The sequence below is a fragment of the Taudactylus pleione genome, unplaced genomic scaffold, assembly GCF_031769625.1.
Source record: "Taudactylus pleione unplaced genomic scaffold, aTauple2 ptg000327l, whole genome shotgun sequence".
Taxonomy (NCBI): Eukaryota; Metazoa; Chordata; class Amphibia; order Anura; family Myobatrachidae; genus Taudactylus; species Taudactylus pleione.
Genome location: NW_028284728.1, coordinates 6,035,765 through 6,053,708, shown reverse-complemented (window position 1 = coordinate 6,053,708; position 17,944 = coordinate 6,035,765). Strand labels below are relative to the sequence as shown.

Sequence of the window (17,944 nt, the reverse complement as noted above, 5' to 3'; positions counted from 1 at the left end):
TGATTTAATGAGTCGGGCGCAGAAATGCATGCAGCAGTGTCTATTGGTGGTCACCCATATGTGACTTTATGCAAATGGCGCTACAGACTCATCCCCTTGTGTACTTCTGTGCAGCAGATTGTGCAGGGACTGAGACGTACACTGTCAGCATACGTACACGCAGTAATTTAACTTGGGGCGTACTTATATGCCATTGGGCGCACGATCCAAACTTGCACCAGTCCTATGGCATCTGCAGTTTCTCTGTCTGTCTGTATGCAGCTGCTTTCACTGAGACGCCCGTGGCACAACCATAACACGCCCACTGAACAGCCCATTTTTGTGTGCACTACTAGCCACCTCCCACTCATCGCCCACATCACTTTTCCACCATATTACTGATACCATGGACCTCATTCAGAGTCGGTCGAAGTGGCCGCACGGTCGTACGCCACTGATGCGTAAAGATCAGAAATTTCTCTCTTCTTGAATACAGCCAGGTCGGTAGTTTGAGTGACAGAATGAGGCGTTTGTGGGTGGTAACAGGGGAAGGTGCTTGAAAACGGGGGAGTGGAGATCCGAACGCAGGCGTGCCTAATTATGCGAACAGCGTTTTATGGGAGTGCATACGGATTATGGGAGTGCATAATTAACAAAGTAGTGTCATGGCACATGTGACATGGGAAGTTTTTACACTGACATGATCGTAGAGCTTAAGAGAGGGTATGGTCAACCTTAAGCTCTACGACCAGTTCCGATGGTTCCCGATGGTCTCGATTAATCCTTATATGCCCGGAGATGACATGCAATGCGTACGAGAAGGGGGCGTATTTTTTTTTATTCCGGCCGCTTCCTCCCCTTGGTCGGCCAGCTACCGATCCGAACTTAGGGACGCAACTTGCGAGGGAATCATTTGCATATCCGGCCCCTTTTCCCATACGACCGTGCGGCCGCTTCGACTGACTCTGAATGAGGTCCTCTGTCTCTTACACAAAAGCGCTTTTGTGTGTACACTATGCACCGTATGGGTTTTATGAATCATAGCGCATGCATAGTTACAAATAAATTGCCTAATTACATCAGCATCGGCATTGCGTGCAGCTCTATGCCAACGATGGTAAAAGTATTCGCCATTGACCATAAACCACCGATTATTTCTCATCAATGGTCAATGGCCATCATTATGAGACAGCGCTGCCATACACAGAGGTGCCCCAGCCCTTCTCACCTATACAGTCTATCCCACTGTCCTTTTTATAATTCGTACCTCTGCCCCCTCCCCATATCTATCCCCCTCCCCATATCTATGCCTCTACCTTCTCCCCATATCTATCCCCCTCCCCATATCTGTGCCTCTGCACCTTCCCCATATCTTTGCCTCTGTCCCCTTCCTATATGTTGCTGTGCTCTTTACACTGTGGGTATATATGTATATATATATATACTATGTGTTTGTATCTGCCCCCCATTCCGCATGTTATGTGCGCTGATACCGCTTCTCCCCGATGTATGATCGGGGGGTTTGGCGGTAAATGACATCAGCGCTGCTATCCACAATATAGCAGCGCCGATAGCCTGGACAATGTATGAACGGTTAGTTCGCCACTGTAGCTGTCGCAATCGACAGCTACAGCCTGGCGATGCCCAATCCCCACAGCATGGACGGCGCTGGCCCTGCTGCGGCGGCTGCCGGCTCCAGGGCTGCACGCGGGATCTACCGATACTTGCGAGATCCTGCGCATGCTCAGTGGAGCCGGCCGGGACTGAGACACAACACAACAGCACTATGCTGATGCGCTGTGGTCTCTAGCGTGGATCGCTGGAGGGGGAAGTTAACGCTCCCCCCTCCGGCCAATGAGATGTTCACTTCATACAATAGCGTGCGCTGGGCTACTCAGATGACAGGGAGGAGGGGGCCGGGACCGGGACCCTCTAGCAAGCCCGGGCCTGGGTAATTAGTACCCACTCCCGTCCCTACCTGCACCCCTGAATATGCGCACGTGAAGATTCCCGATAATACGTGCACTGCTGAATCAGCCCCATAATTACTACAACATTTGTATATAACAACATAAACAATACAGCTGCAATATAAACAGTGTAGTCAGTCTCACATCCCGGCTTACTATGGTCATGAATTACACAGATTATTTTCATGAAGGGCATTGGAGAAAAAAAAAAAAGCTTAGTCATGGTGACTATGGCGATATAACAGGTTTGTCCCGGAGGAGAGACCTTGCTCAGCAGGCAGGCATAACATGTGCGGACTGATGTGTATCACACAGACAAATACAGTTTTCACAGTTTTATTACGGAATTATCTGCAAACTCCTGAAATGACAGATTGTTACCAGCATAGTGCTCTGTAGCTGGAACCCAGAAGCAATCCAATACTTCTGCTGAGGCTCATTGGGACAAAGCACCAGCTAAAAGAAAAGTGTATTCTTTGATTTGTGTTTTATTATATGTGGCTATGCAGAAATAAAATGTGGCATAACCCCTGTAAGGAGCAAGCATGAGCAAAACCTATACATGAATATAAACAAGCACTGTACTTAGGAATTTGTTAATACAATATAAAAACCACATTACGCCATAGTAAATAAATGGTTTCTACGATGAGATCTACATTGCCACCTGGTGCTCACAATTGGTACTGCAGTTTTGTTCTTTGCAAAGGACATTTCCATTTTCAAACAAGTTGTTTATATTAAATTTATTAGATCCAAATATATACATTTTACAACAACACAGTACTTCTGAGCTTTAATTTACTATAGAATTTTAGTTTACTATGGAGCAATACATGGATGTCTGTGTATCAATAATTTATAGTTACTTAGAGTCTGACTGGCCTACCGAAGTAATGCCAAGATCCGCTGCCAGGCCATTGTATACCGGGACAATGTATAGGAGCAGCTAGCTCATACCCCATCCCCTAGGTTTGAGGAGTTAGGGGTTAGGGTTAGGCACAAGGGGGGGTTAGGGTTAGGCTGCACTTTAGGGTTAGGCTATGGGAAAGGTGGGTTTGTGAGGAGGGTAAGGGTTAAGATACTTATCACATCTGGTTGCATGATCTCACAACTGGTAAAAATCAGGTGATGCCATGACCAACCACTGTTCTCTTAGGTCAGGCATGTAAAACGCGTTGATCACTCGATCGCAGGATACTTGACTGTAGATCACCCACATCCGGGATTCCTCTGGACAAATGTCCAGAGGCTGTCTAAGCTCCAATGGGTGGTATCTGGGAATAGCACAGTAGGGTGGGCCACAGCGCAGGAGATGCACTGACAGTGTAGCGACCGAGCCCTCTCTCCTATGTTCTTAGGCAAAACTGTAAGTGAGTCCACTCCCTTGGCTGAGAAGCAACCCCACACATGAATGGTCTCAGGATGCTTTACTGTTGGCATGACACAGGACGAAGACTTTTAAAGGATGGCCTGGTGACAAGAAGGGCAGCAAAGAAGACACTTCTCTCCAGGAAAAACATCAGGGACAGACTGACATTATGCAAAAGGTGCAGGGATTGGACTGCTGAGGACTGGGGTAAAGTTATTTTCTCTGATGAATCCCCTTTCAGATTGTTTGGGGCATCTGGAAAACGCTTGTCCGGAGAAGGAAAGGCGAGCGCTACCATCAGTTCTGTGTCATGCCAACAGTAAAGCATTCTGAAACTATTCATGTGTGGGGTTGCTTCTCAGCCAAGGGAGTGGGATCACTCATAATTTTGCCTAAGAACACAGCCATGAATAAAGAATGGTACCAAAACATCCTCCAAGAGCAACTTCTCCAAACCATCCAAGAACAGTTTGGTGATGAACAATTCAGGTTGAGCTCAATCTACCAAGCTTTCCTTGGACCATTTTCTATTAATACCATTGAGAACTTGTGGTCATTCCTCAAGAGGTGGGTGGTCAAACAAAAATCCACAAATTCTGACAAACTCCAAGCATTGATTAGGCAAGAATGGGCGGTCATCAGTTAGTATGTGACCGAGAAGTTGATTGACAGCATGCCAGGGTGAATTGCAGAGGTCTTGAAAAAGAAGGGTCAGCATTGCAAATATTGACTCTTTGCATAAACTTAATGTAATTGTCAATAACAGCCTTTGACACACTGAAATGCTTGTAATTTTACTTCAGTATACCATAGTAATATCTGACAAAAAGGTCTAAAAACACTGAAGCAGCAAACCAATACTTGTGTCATTCTCAAGACTTTTGGCCATGGCTGTAAGTTAATTTGCCCCACACTTATCTATAGAATGTTAATTCTACTATGACTCACAGGCACTGCATTTAAATAAATTACATCTGTGTACACAGATTAATAGGAAGTTTCATTAGCATGTTACTTCACTCAGGACGCACTAGTGAGCCTGTGTGGTCATTAGAATGCATAGCTCTGGGACCAGGACACTCCAGAACATGTAGATTGCCTTTTGTCTGTGTTTTGCAGCTACAGTATAGGAAGCAAACTCAGTGGGAGGAAATGAAACCACCAAGAGTATTCAGATATAAGCCTTTCATCTAGTTTATGATGTGAAATTAATATTTCCATAATAGCTGGGAGCAAAATCATGTAAAGGTGGGTACACACCTAAGAGATATATCTGCATATCGAGTAATCTGTAGATATACAATATCTGCAGATGATGGTCTTTCATACACACTGAACAACCATCATCTGCATTCTGCACCGGGTCCCGGCAGCCGGGGGGCGGGTCAGGGGCGTGTCCCGGTGGGCGTGTCCCACCCCCCTCCTCGCGGCTGCCGCTGTGTGTATATGGGCGGTCTGCAGACCATCCGTACACACCTGCCGATGGACAGATATGTCTGCAGACATATCTGTCCATCGGCCATGCAGCACAGCCAATGCAATATGTCTGTGAACGACGCCATTCACAGACATATCGCTGGTACACACTGGCTGACTTGCAGCAGATATATATCTGTCAGTGTGTACCCAGCATTTGAATGTATGAAGTCGATACGCAGGTGTGGTGCAATTTGGAAATCCTATGGATATTTGGTTTCAGAGATATGAGGTATCTAACCTTTCACAACATCATATTTACACTTATATTGCAGCAAAAATAATAGGTTAATGTGAATACCCCTTATGTTAGGTAGTCATTACATAAAGAGAGTTATGTACAATTATTTGGACTTGAGTTAACAGTAACTGCGATGGTTCCAAATTTACTTTGCTAGTCAGTCAGTCAGCAGAGACTTGATTACGACATCACGATAAGGGGAGTGAGCTCATAAAAGGTATGAGCACCATTTTGTTTTGGGTTTAGACTGGGTAATCAATGTCTGCATTAATGTTTGCAACCTTCATTTGCTGCATTTCCTTTTGTTCCTCCCAGACAGATTGGCGCTGTTAACTCTGTAGATTTATTCCCTAAAAAAAAAAAAAATACAACATTTTTTTATTTGATAAAAAAAAGATAACATGGAAAAAGTTCTACAAGCAAACACAGGGCCTGATTCAGAGCCGGACGCTCTGAAAGAGCGCTCGCTCTGAATCAGGGCGTTTTTTTTTTTTTTACGTGCGGCCCCATGGCCAATCGCATAGCTGTGGGTAACCACCCACAGCCATTACGAGCGGCCAGGTGATGGTCGCGATGGTTTCGACCATCGCGGTTTACGACGAGACCCTGGTGGTAGGTTCTCATTCCCGCAAGCCCCAGTGAGCTTCTGGCTCTTAACAGAGCAGGAAGCTCACCACTGACATCACTCGTGATGTCAGTGGGGCCGCCCCCAAACGGCAGGCGTTCCATCGGGAACGCCTCCGTTTGGAAAGCCACCCCCTCGCCCGCCTCCAAAACTGGGTAAGCTGTCAATTAAAATCGACAGCTGCCCCGCTTTGGTGCGAGACCTGTAGCGACGGAGTGTTAGCCGGGTCTCGTGCATTCGCACGTTGGAGCCGGCTCTGGCGTGTGCATGCGCAGTGGCCAAACATCGACTCGCTCACGAGTGGGTCTGAATCAGGCCCACAGTACCAAAACTGGAAACCACATCATATAAAAGCAAAAGACACATGCATAAATCGGTCTGTCGTAAACCCATGCCTGAGGGAGGTTATGGTGCCACTACATCCTGGGGGAAATAAAGGGTGGTCCCAAAGTGGAGTCATGGGGAAGAGGTGAGAGGTCAGGTCAGAGGCCACTCAAAGTCTAATCCACACTTAAGGAATGAACTGTAAAGTCGGAACGGAGTATGCCAAGGCTGGTCTGTGTGGCCTTGCGAGCCAAATAATCCCATCAAACCTTCCATCTTCAACCAGAGCATTTACAAGATCCATTTATTCCCTCTTTATTTGAAATTGCAACACATGCGTGTAACCTTGTAACCATTTTCTTTGTAACATTTTTCATAACTAAGCATTGTACGGCTGTTGTAAATAATATATTCTTTATAAGTCTTTCATATATGTTCCAGTACCAAGTCTTTGAGGAGGCTGATAGACCTAAGGTTACGCTATAAATATTATTAATTGCAGGGAGCATCCAAATGAACTGCGTGGGCGTTTGAGTCACCGAGCGTGCACAATTGTGATAGAATGTTTGTGCACCGGTGTCCCTTTATGTAATTATCACTGGTGGTGGCAGTGAAAGTTGTAAGGTACAATCTAGGTATACCAATTGCAGTGTTCTGGCCAATGTTCAAAGTGTAACCCATCAGAGATAGTGACTGAGGTAAGGAGGAAACGAGTTTTATATCTGCACACACACAAATAATTCAGAGATATAATATTAAGAAAATGGAATACTCTGGTTATACCCCATTATATTTTGTCAAACTAGTACATATGGGGGTGCAGCCTAAACAACAATATAAATCTAATACAAAAGGAGAAGAAAAAAGCTGTTGTACCAAATAGGCGCACAGATAGAAAATAAAAAAAATTACTTATATTAATTAGTCATTAAAAAAAAAAAAATGATTCCATAATGTTTGGTTTAAGTCAGTACACAGTGAAATATATTAGTTAAAAATTGGAAACAACATTTGTGCTCAAATGAAATAAAAAGTGTTTTAACAAGAACAAGAAGCCTGTTTTATTATGTCTAATTGTTTGTCACGTCAATAATGTTAGCTGCCCACAGATTAATTGCACAACTTTAACGGAGTACTATGAGAAATTCTCCCAATACGGTAGTTATAAAGTAAGAAGTATCAAACCAGTCGATATCAAACGCAGAGCACAGTTGTAAGTTGGTGTCCCAGGCAGGGGAAGAACTATGGGAGACAATGGAGGCTCCCGCCGCCGAGCGCCATCTCTGAAGGGGCACCTCCTATATTATAGAACAATGTAGATAGGATGCCCCACCTTAGCGCCCGTTCAAAATACACACTGAAGATACTTAGCTTTTATGTATCACATGAAGTCTTATTCTTGATATTTCACTTCCAAATGGTGTTGAGATATAATACTGTACATATATGTTGTGACATGTAAGAAAAAAAGGTAAAAAAAATCTACTGCAGATTGTAATGTATTCTTCCACTCAATACCTTACAACAGAATTCTTATTTGTAAGGCAAACAACCCGTACCATATAAATGATCTGTTTCTCTAAAGTGCTTAGACTAAAAGGCACATTTATTTAGAAAGAAAGAAATGACAAATATAAATCCAACACAATGAAGGAAGTTGCTCAAAAAGCAATGAGCCTTCCTTAAACATACAACAGGTACATCATTTGTCACAGGTGAAGTTGGCCTCCTACCAGAATCCAGAGTAACAGATGCGTGTAATAACTGGAAAGATGTTGTTTGACCCAGGTAAAACCTCAGCTATCGGTCCACATCTGTCCCACAATTGTTCTGGATAGGTCCTGTGATATCCCTCCTCTTCCAATGCATTTCGACTCTTTTTTATTGGGTATTAAGATAATTATGTGTTTTGCCTAACTAGTCATTGGGGGGGGGGGGGGGGCGAGGGGTTTGAATCAAGTCCCTACATTTTTACTCAAAAATAGGGATTTCTCCTGCCTTTAGGTTGAGATACTTTTTTGGCTGTTTTTGCCTATGGAGTTTTCACCTAGGCGAAAATGTCCTGGAATTGAATGGGGCGATACTATGGAAACTGGTGAAAACCACGCATTGGCAAAAACTTTAAATCGATCGCAGCTTTTCGCCTCTAATTGAATACGGGCCTAAGCCAGAATATACTGCACCCACGTCTCTTTAAACACCCCTGATGGCTATGAAACAGTAAAAGTTGCAAACAAAAAATGTATTGTTTCTTCAATTATACTTATTATACTTACCTATAAATGAGGTAATCAGATCTGATATATCAGTAATTACATTTGTCCATATTGTTAGCAACATAGTCATCCACTTATGGTAACTTATGTCACAGATCATTCTAGTAATTGAATGTTCACACAGTGGAATGACACATTCATACATAAGATATGTGACTCTGTCTGGGCAGTGTAACTGGCATGCAGTCAGGAAGCCGACGGTTGAAATGCCGACTTCCGGCTTCATGACTATCTAATCCCGGCAGGGGTCTAATGACAGGTATTGAAATCCCAACGCCTGTCATTTTACCTATGCCGGGAGCCCGACGCCCGGCATACCGATCGAAGGTAGGGCAGCCGCGGGGAGGGAGGGTTAAGTTAGGGGACTTAGGGTTAGGCACCCCCATTGGGAGGGTTAGGTTTAGACTGGGGAAGGGAGGGTTAGGGTTAGGCACCCCCAGGGAAGGTTAGGGTTAGGCACCGCCCCGGGAGACTTAGGTTTAGGCTCCCCCCCTGGGAGACTTAGGCTTAGGCTGCGAGGAAGGGGGGGATAGGTTTAGGCACTTACAGGGGGGTTAGGGTCAGAATTCGAACCGATCCCGTATAAATACACAGTATACTGTACATTTCACAATGACATTATGTAACCGACACGATTTCTATCTTTGCGCCAATTTGGTACATCAGCTTTTTTTCATCTCCTTTTGTATTATACTTACTGAGGTCCCTGACAGTAGACTATAGACAGCTATAGAGAATACTGAAACAGATATTAACAGCTACAATGGAAAGCTAATGAGGAAGAAAATGTATCAATTCTCCCAATATTCTAAATAAAACATGGACAGAGAGACATGTACAGTATAATAGACTGTGGGTGTTAGCTGGGAGAGTAGACCCCCTGTGATGCTATTACTCTGGCTTACCTGAGATGTGGGGTCTACACCCGGGGTGATGGGCTCCATGTGCAGACATCCACAGATCACAGCCCCAAGGTTCTTCCCATTAGGCAGCTGCTGAAACAGCAAAGGACATGTTGGGCAGAGTATGGGAAATGAGCCAAAGGCCTGGGTCCCAGACAGGGAAGAATGGTCAGGAGATAGGCTGGGTCAGTAATGGGAGATCAGACAGGTTACACTGACTAAAGTATCAACAGCCACAAAACCATGTATGTCAGGTGCCGAGATAAAGGAACAGCAGAGGTGCGTACCAGAAGCAGGACAGCACACAGCACATTCTCAAAGCAGAACACTGGTATGTTATGCTGGGACAGAGAGATGCCTTTGAGAGTGATAAAGTAGAGAGATAAAGTACCAATCAGCTCCAACCAACCAATCAGCTTCTAACTGTCATGTGACAGGCTGTGTTTGAAAAATATTATATTTTGTTTTGCACAGGCAAAACGGGAAAGACAATACCGTTTGTGGGGCACTCTTATAGTATTATTTATGGCAATATGACAAAAATGATAAATTTAAAATTTTAAAACATAACTTTTAATAAGAACATACCTTATAAAAAATTTTTTGTATGTGACTCATGATATATCATAAACGACAATAACAAATATAGGCCCTGATTCAGAGCCGGACGCTCTGACCAGAGCGCACGCTCGGAATCAGGGCCCACCTCCATAAATATGGAGTGTCCTCCTGGACGCTCGTATAGCTGTGGGTCAACACCCACAGCCTATACGAGCGTGCAGGATGATGGTCGCGATGGTCTTGACCATCGCGACCATCGCCAGTGCGAGCAGAAGCCTGCGGTTGAGTTTCTCAACCGCAAGGCCAGGAGTGATTTTGGCTCTGTCGGAGCCAAAATCACTCCCACTGACATCACTAGTGATGTCAGTGGGGCTGGCTTCTGACGGTAGGCGTTCCCTTGGGAACGCCTCCGTCTGGCAGGCACGCCCCCGGCATGCCCACCAAAGGGGGCGTGCTGTCAATCGACATCGACAGCACGCCCCCTTTGATCAGACACAACGAGCGAAGGAAAGTCCTTCGCTCGTCGCATCTCGCACATGTACACGACGGAGCTCCCTCCATCATGCGCATGCGCAGTGCACACCATCGACCCACTTGCGAGCGGACAGCCGCTCGCGAGTGGGTCTGAATCAGGCCCATAATGTCTCAATACATGCAATAAAAAACGTCTATAGGCAAAAATATTAAAGAAAAGCAGTTATAATTATTAAATACATTGCCAAAGAAATATACACTGTACCAGTGTGATAAGGAAGCACACGCGGTTAATTCATGTATGAAATTTTAGTATATCCTGTCCCAGGTAATTTCGTCAGAGGAACTGGTACAAAACATGTTAGATCAGTATTGTAATGATCCCACAGCTAGATTGCAAATAGATCCACACCATTTATTAAATAGATAATGGTTAATTAACCACAAAACATAATTCTCCCAATGAATATGACATAGATCTAGGATTTAGTTGTGCACACAAGTCCATATGATAAAATCACATGGATTAAAATATACATGTATTAGAAATTGATACCAATATTAGTGCAATGTGTACCACTATTTGGTTAATGTTGACCTTTCAATCTATCAATCCTCCGTGAAGCAAAGACACAAAAAGAGATATCTAGATTCCACCATATGTATAATACGTCAACAAGGCAGATAACCTTTTACACATATAAGTATCTCATAATAATCATCAGCATGTGTTCCTCAATATAATAGATTCTAGGCATAGATAATTCAATAAAGTACAGGATTCACTTGTAGAATAAGTTAGAGTAGGACACCTAGTTCTCCCCCACTTCTACTTTCACTTGTTGTACCTTCTGCCTGGCATTGGACAGGTGATGAGAGAGTAGGGGGCTGGTATCCATAGAACATAAAGAGTAACGGTGGGTTGTTAAAGATCCATATATCGGGAGTTAAGTGAACTCTGATGCCAAAATGGTATAGCAGAAATCAAGTGCACCCGGATCAGTCAGGTCGCCACCTTAGAAAAAGAAAAGATAATACCTGTACATAGCCCAGTCTGTTCACATTGATGCAGTGTTAAATTTCCAAGTGTCCGTATCTGCTGCCTGTCAGCTGTAATCAGCTGTGTCTCTCCAGTCCCCTGGACGTGACGGGAAATGACTCACTGCCGTCCGTATCAGCTCCTGTGAGACCCCATCTGAGGCAGTGGGAACGGGAGACTATTAGCGGTCAGTTTGAGCGGCTCCGTGGTCAGAGATAAAACGGGTTGGTTGACGCGCGTTTCCCCAAATAGGCTTGCTCACAACGAGACACCTAAGCAAATGGGTCTCACTCTCTTGTTTTAACCCTTGCTGTAACCAATAAGAAATCACTTAGAAGCAATTGACATAACATAGAACCTATCATAGCATACATATATCTAAACCAATCATCAGTCTGGATAAGTTATTGACATATCTCTCAGCCAATCCAACAATGATCAGCAGGAATAAGTTGGTAATCCTGCATATATAGTATTGTAGAAATGGCATAGGAGTTAGGAAAAAGTATGCAGAGTAGAATCTAATTAATGATTATAGGATATAAATTATCTTAACATAAAAAGAATTGGAGAAATAGACATATAAATTTTATAATGTGAAAATAATAATAAGAATGATCAAAGTCCTCCTTTATATCTTTATGATAAATTATACGATACTGTGTATATCAAATATTTATTTCAGTTAATTATACTAAATGAGGTATATAATAATATACCTCCCACTCCTACCATCCTAAACTAGATAATATAAACGTGAATAAGGCTGAATAAACTTTTGTTTGGGTCAGAATAGTTATAAAATTGTTATTTTCCAGAATAATAGTAGCAGGAACCAGAAAAAGTATAATCAAAAATTACAACGCTTATTCATATAAAGGCACTAAAATTGATATTTTCATTCATCCCGTTGGGGGCAATACTGCCCAATCTGAATGTCCAATAGCTTTCTTTTTTCAAAAGTTCCTTCATAACGTCTCCTCCTCTGATGCCCAAGTTCAAAACTTCTAGGCCATATACTCTAAGGTCTTTGCTTGAAGCGCCATGTTTAAAATAAAAATGCCTGGGTACTGTAGTAAGCTGTTTCATCTTGGCCCTATCTGATTCTGCATGTCTAATATGCTCAAGTATTCTTTGTTTTAACATACGTGATGTTATTCCTACGTATTTCATACCACATGAGCATAGAATACAGTAGACTACATTTTTACTGCGACAGTTCACATAGTGTTTTAAATGGACTTCCTCTCCAAACTTATCTTTGAAGTTTTTGATGTTACTGATATTGTCACAAATTTTGCAACTCCCACAGGGATAAGTCCCTATCACTGATGATTCTTGTGTGCCTTCTGTTTCAGAAAAGTCTGTATCTGATGAACTGTAATATTTGGCCACAGGATTATGTACGGTCAGGTCCATAAATATTGGGACATTGACAGAATTTTCAGATTTTGCCTCTATTCACCACCACAATGGTTTTGAAATGAAACAAACAAGATGTTCTTTAACTGCAGACTTTCAGATTTACTTTGAGGGTAATTACATCCAAATTGGGTGAACGGTGTAGGAATTACAACAGTTTCAATATTTGCCTCCCACTTTTTAAGGGGCCAAAAATAATGGGACTATCAACTCAAAAGCTATTTCATGGACAGGTGTGGGCTATTCCCTCGTTATTTCATTATCAATTAAGCAGGTAAAAGGTCTGGAGTTGATTCTAGGTATGACATTTGCATTTGGAATCAGTTGCTGTCAACTCTCAATATGAGATCCAAAGAGATGTCACTATCAGTGAAGCAAGCCATCATTAGGCTGAAAAATCAAAACAAACCCATCAGAGAGATAGCAAAATCATTAGGTGTGGCCAAATCAACTGTTTGGAACATTCTTAAAAAGAAAGAACGTACCGGAGAGCTCAGCAACACCAAAAGACCCGGAAGACCACGGAAAACAACTGTAGTGGATGACAGAATAATTATTTCCCTGGTGAAGAAATACCCCTTCACAACAGTTGGCCAAATCAAGAACACTCTCCAGGAGGTAGATGTATATGTCAAAGTCAACAATCAAGGGAAGACTTCACAAGAGTGAATATAGAGGGTTCACCACAAGATGCAAACCATTGGTGAGCCACAAAAACAGGAAGACCAGATTAGAGTTTGCCAAACAACATCTAAAAAAGCCATTACAGTTCTGGAACAACATCCTATGGACAGATGAGACAAAGATCAACTTGTATCAGAGTGATGGGAAGAGAAGAGAAGGAAAGGAACTGCTCATGATCCAAAACATACCACCTCATCAGTGAAGCATGGTGGTGGTAGTGTCATGGCGTGGGCATGTATGGCTGCCAATGGAACTGGTTCCCTTGTATTTATTGATGATGTGACTGCTGACAAAAGCAGCAGAATGAATTCTGAAGTGTTTCGGGCAATATTATATGCTCATATTCAGTCAAATGTTTCAGAACTCATTAGACGGCGCTTCACAGTGCAGATGGACAATGACCCGAAGCATACTGCAAAAGCAACCAAAGAGTTTTTTAAGGCTAAAAAGTGGAATGTTATGCAATGGCCAAGTCAATCCCCTGACCTGAATCCGATTGAGCATGCATTTCACTTGATGAAGACAAAACTGAATGGAAAATGCCCCAAGAACAAGCAGGAACGGAAGACATTTGCAGTAGAGGCCTGGCAGAGCATCACCAGGGATGAACCCCAGCAACTGGTGATGTCTATGCATTCCAGACTTCAGGCTGTAATTGCCTGTAAAGGATTTGCAACAAAGTATTAAAAAGTGAAAGTTAGATTTAGGATTGTTTAGTTTGTCCCATTACTTTTGGCCCCTTAAAAAGTGGGAGGCACATATAGAAACCGTTGTAATTCCTACACCGTTTACCTGATTTGGATGTAATTACCCTCAAATTAAATCTGAAAGTCTGCAGTTAAAGCACATCTTGTCTGTTTCATTTCAAAGCCATTGTGGTGGTGAATAGAGGCCAAAATATGAAAATTCTGTCAATGTCCCAATATTTATGGACCTGACTGTATGTCCAGAAGTGAAGGTCTTTATGAATCTTGTCTCCAGGGAATTTGATGACATTTATAAAAAGCAGAAATGCTATACCCACTTAGGTAACCTGACCTGGGAGGAAAGAAAGGCCATAAATGAACTTAAAGCTATGTCTGATGTTATTATCAAACCGTCGGACAAGGGCGGCAATATCGTTCTATGGCCCATTGATTTATACATTAAAGAAGCCAAGCGACAACTGGACGATAAGTACTGCTATACCAAGCTACTATTGAACCCCACGGACAACTTCATGGATAACTACATGAACATTGTCAAAAGAGCTGCCCAAGATGGGGTGATTACAAAACAGGAGCTGGAATTCTTGTCGATTGATAATCCAAAAATTCCTACATTTTACCTACTCCCAAAAGTACACAAAAATCTGAGTACACCCCCGGGAAGGCCAATAGTGGCGGGTATAGGCAGCATTTCGGAGAAGGCAAGTATCTTTATTGATACACATTTACGTCATCATGTCACAGGACTCTATTCTTATATACAAGATACCACTGATGTATTAAAGAAGATCAATGACATCCGACTAAATGAAAACAACTTATTAGTCAGTATAGATGTAGAGTCGTTGTATACAAGCATAAATCATGATGATGGTATAGCTGCTATAAGATACTTCCTGATGATAGAAGGCCTGAATGATTTTCACAAATTTCTCCTAAGACTTCTTCATTTTGTATTGTACAAAAATTACTTTACTTTCAATGATCAGTTCTTTTTGCAAACCACAGGCACTGCGATGGGGGCAGCTTGTGCCCCCACGTATGCTAATCTGTTTCTAGGCTGGTGGGAGCCGGAGGTAGTTTTTTGTGAAGAAAATGATCACTTAACCAAATATGCTACCACATGGCTTCGATTTATAGATGACATACTGGTCATCTGGGAAGGTAATCTTGATCAATTACATCAATTCATGAATATCCTAAACACCAATGTGATAAATTTGAAATTCACATATGAGGCCAGTTCCACCAGTATATCATTTTTGGACTAGAGGATATACAAGGATGATGAAAATATGATAGCTACAGAACTTTTCAGGAAACAAACAGCAACCAATAGCTTGCTGCACCATTCTAGTTCACATTTTCCTCCCACTTTGGAGAACATCCCTAAAGGGGAATTCTTAAGACTTAGGAGAAACTGTTCAGACAACAGTACATATCAAACCAAAAGTTTAGACCTGGTCAAACGTTTGAAAGAGAGGGGATATAGTGGCAAAACTATAAAGAAAGCTCGTGACTTTGCATCTCATACCAAAAGAGATAGTCTGATCTATGAAAAAACAAAGAAAATAAAATCTGATAAAATTAGATTTGTTGGCAACTTTTGTAAAAATTGGAAAGAAATATAAAAAATTAGATACAAAAACATTGGCCTATCCTTCTCACTGATTCGGATCTCGCAGCCAAGTTGGACAAAACAGTTGCCATGAGCTGGAGAAGATCCATGAATCTAAAAGATCACCTAGTAAGGAGTCATTATACTAAGTACCCTACTAAGAAATCATCAGTGATAGGGACTTATCCCTGTGGGAGTTGCAAAATTTGTGACCATATCAGTAACATCAAAAACTTCAAAGATAAGTTTGGAGAGGAAGTCCATTTAAAACACTATGTGAACTGTCGCAGTAAAAATTTAATCTACTGTATTCTATACTCATGTGGTATGAAATACGTAGGAATAACATCACGTATGTTAAAACAAACAATAGATTGAAAGGTCAACATTAACCAAATAGTGGTACACATTGCACTAATATTGGTATCAATTTCTAATACATGTATATTTTAATCCATGTGATTTTATCATATGGACTTGTGTGCACAACTAAATCCTAGATCTATGTCATATTCATTGGGAGAATTATGTTTTGTGGTTAATTAACCATTATCTATTTAATAAATGGTGTGGATCTATTTGCAAACTAGCTGTGGGATCATTACAATACTGATCTAACATGTTTTGTACCAGTTCCTCTGACGAAATTACCTGGGACAGGATACACTAAAATTTCATCATGAATTAACCGCGTGTGCTTCCTTATCACACTGGTACAGTGTATATTTATTTGGCAGTGTATTTAATAATTATAACTGCTTTTCTTTAATATTTTCACCTATAGACGTTTTTTATTGCATGTATTGAGACATTATGGGGGTCATTCAGACCCACTCGCGAGCGGCTGTCCGCTCGCAAGTGGGTTGATGGTCCCCACTGCGCATGCGCACGACGGAGGGAGCTCCGTCGTGCGCATGTGCGAGACCCGACGAGCGAAGCACTTTCCTTCGCTCGGAGTGTCTCATCAAAGGGGGCGTGCTGTCGATGGTGACTGACAGCACGCCCCCTTTGGTGGGCGTGCTGGGGGTGTGCCTGCCAGACGGAGACGTTCCCAAGGGAACGCCTACTGTCTGAAGCCGGCCCCACTGACATCACTAGTGATGTCAGTGGGAGTTATTTTAGCTCTGATAGAGCCAAAATCACTCCTGGCCTTGCGGTTGAAAATCCCAACCGCAGGCTTTTACTCGCAGTTCCGATGGTCGCGATGGTCAAGACCATCGCGACCATCATTCTCCACGCTCGTATATGCTGTGGGTGGTGACCCACAGCTATACGAGCGTCCAGGAGGACGCTCCATATTAATGGAGGTGGGCCCTGATTCAGAGCGAGTGCTCTGGTCAGAGCGTCTGGCTCTGAATCAGGGCCTATATTTGTTATTGTCATTTATGATATATCATGATTCACATACAAAATTTTTTTATAAGGTATAAAAAAAATGTAACATTTAAAATTGATCATTTTTGTCATATTGCCATAAATAATACTATAAGAGTGCCCCACAAACAGAATTGTCTTTCCTGTTTTGCCTGTGCAAAACAAAATATAATATAGTAATATATTTGATATTTTGTGATTTACCTGATAAAGAGATTTCTTTATCTTATGATTTCATTTATACTGTTGGTATACCACAATCACCTACTAAATCAAGCTATAATAGATCCTGTGCATTTAATTTTTTCTAAAATTCCCCTTTTTCCCTTCTCTTTTTTTTTGTGTTTGAAAAATTACATTTAGGAACTGATTGATTGGTACTTAATCACTCTCCACTTAATCACGCTCCACGGCTTAGTACATTTCCCCAATTATCCTCTCATGTATGACCTCCGGATTTTGTCTATCTGCTGTTAATGTCCAGCGCCCTGTGGGTAATGGTGTATTTCTCCATTGTGCCCAGCTCTACAGTACCCGAAGGTCAATCATGCAGCTTACACTCAGGGGTAAATTTGCTAAAGTGAGAGTTTTTAAAAGTGGAGATGTTGCCCATAGCAACCAATCAGATTCTAGCTATTATCTTCTAGAAGGTGCGAGTTAAATATGAAGTAGAATCTGATTGGTTGCTATGGGCAACTTCTCCACTTTTAAAAACTCTCACTTTAGTAAATATTCCCCTTAGTCTCTCTCCCCTCCTGTTAGTGAGCAGCACACAGGGGACCATGCACATGCAGGTTTAATAACAGCTGCGGACATCCAGCAGCTATAACTGTGGCACAGATCCATTGCACATACACGAATATTCCGGCTTCTACCGTGCATGTGCACTAAATAACCGTT

The 17,944-nt window shown here is 42.3% G+C and overlaps 1 long non-coding RNA gene across 2 annotated transcripts; it reads right to left on the bottom strand.

Annotated features, from left to right (window-relative positions):
* Nucleotides 1-3,724: 3,724 nt before the first annotated feature.
* LOC148509425 (uncharacterized) lies at nt 3,725-11,491 on the bottom strand. Of its 2 annotated transcripts, none has more exons than XR_015869438.1 (3): nt 11,239-11,491; nt 9,169-9,258; nt 3,725-5,388 (listed from the first exon to the last, which is right to left on the bottom strand). It is a non-coding gene; the product is annotated as an uncharacterized LOC148509425 (long non-coding RNA). The 2 variants fall into 2 exon arrangements; XR_015869437.1 differs by having other exon boundaries at nt 9,169-9,255.
* Between the last annotated feature and the right edge of the window lie 6,453 nt (nt 11,492-17,944).